This window comes from Neofelis nebulosa, chromosome 3 (assembly GCF_028018385.1).
Source record: "Neofelis nebulosa isolate mNeoNeb1 chromosome 3, mNeoNeb1.pri, whole genome shotgun sequence".
Classification (NCBI taxonomy): Eukaryota; Metazoa; Chordata; class Mammalia; order Carnivora; family Felidae; genus Neofelis; species Neofelis nebulosa.
Genome location: NC_080784.1, coordinates 86,481,509 through 86,483,077, shown reverse-complemented (window position 1 = coordinate 86,483,077; position 1,569 = coordinate 86,481,509).

Genomic DNA, 1,569 nt, shown 5'->3' with positions numbered 1-1,569 from the left:
GTTTGGCTTCTCAGAACCTCAATTATTGGAAAAACCTTCCTTGCCTGGTGAGGAAGTTCACCACCTCTCTTGGAAGCTTAATGTGCGTAGGCCAAAGATTTTATAACTTAACAGCCCAGGAAACCTGAGGATGGGGGTCCCCAGATCACCTTGAGCCAGATCTCTACCCTGTGGCTAACTTCTCTCATCTCCAAGAGGCCTGGGACAATGTTGACGCAGCCATTGAATGGCAGGCCCCAGGTAGAGGTGGACTATACAGGTTATATGGAAGGACAGCCTATATAATATTTCCCTCAGTTTGGTCAGAGTCATGTGTGCTGGGAACTATTCATCCATGTTTCTTCCTGCTCCCACTTGCCAGAGGGGAACATTTGGGAGTCCAATTGCATGGGGACAGGGAGACTGGAAGGAAATGACGTGCCCTACAAATTGGCAATTGGAAAAATGATGAATGGTCTCACGAGCATATAATCCAATATTATGACCCTGGGCAGAGGATGGGTCCTCAGGCTACCGCAGTTCCATTTACATTCTAAACCACATAATCAGACTGCAAGCCATTGTAGAAATTATAACCAATGAAACTGCCAGAGCTCTGAACTTACTGGCCAAACAGCAAACCAAAATGTGCATACTATCAAAATTGCTTGGCCTTAGATTACTCGCTTGCTTCTGAGGGAGGAGTTTGTGGAAAGTTCAACCTGAGCAACTGCTGCCTACAGATAGGTGATGAAGGAAAGTCATAGAGGAGATCACAGATGGGATGACAAAGGTCACTCATGTCCCAGTACAGACCTGGAAAGTTTGGGACCCCCGGGAGTTATTTGGAGGATGGTTTTCAACTCTTGGTGGGGGTGGAGAGAGGAGAGAGACAGAGACAGAGACAGAGACAGAGAGGGAGATTCAAAACCCTCATGGGAATTATCCTCTTGATTTTGGGAGCCTGCTTAATCCTACCTTGCCTAGCTCCCCTTGTGATACAGTCTGTCTCCAGCCTCATTAAGGTAATGGTTGAAAGGAAAATGGCCACACATGTGATGATGTTATGGGAATATAAACCTCTAAACCAAGATGATGCTCTTTGACCCAAAATAGGAGGTCTGAGCATCAAAGGGGAGAATGTGGTAGAGCCCCACCCTAAGGAATGTGGTGAAAATCCCAAGACAAGGGGAGGCAATCTGGCTATGTGTGCATGCATGACATCCTTCAAGACTGTAATATGACTGGCCATTCAGACTGTATGTTACCATATATAGGAGACAAAGGAGCAAAAATTGTACAAAAAGCAACCCCAAGCTGCACTCGGGGCTCAGCCTTTTGGGTCTTAGCCCGCTGAGCCTATGCTGGCGTGAATAAAGCTGCTTCCTGGAAAGAAAAGGCTTGGTGTCCTGACTCTCTGTGTGTGACTCACCACTATAGAATTGAGCCTTGTGTCAGACTCTGTGCTGAGTGTGGAGCCTGCTTAAGATCTCTCTCCCTCTGCCCCTCTCACCTGGTGTGCGCACGCTCTCTCTCTCTGTCTCCCAAAAACAAAAAATAAGACAAAAAACAAAACAAAGCAAAACAAAA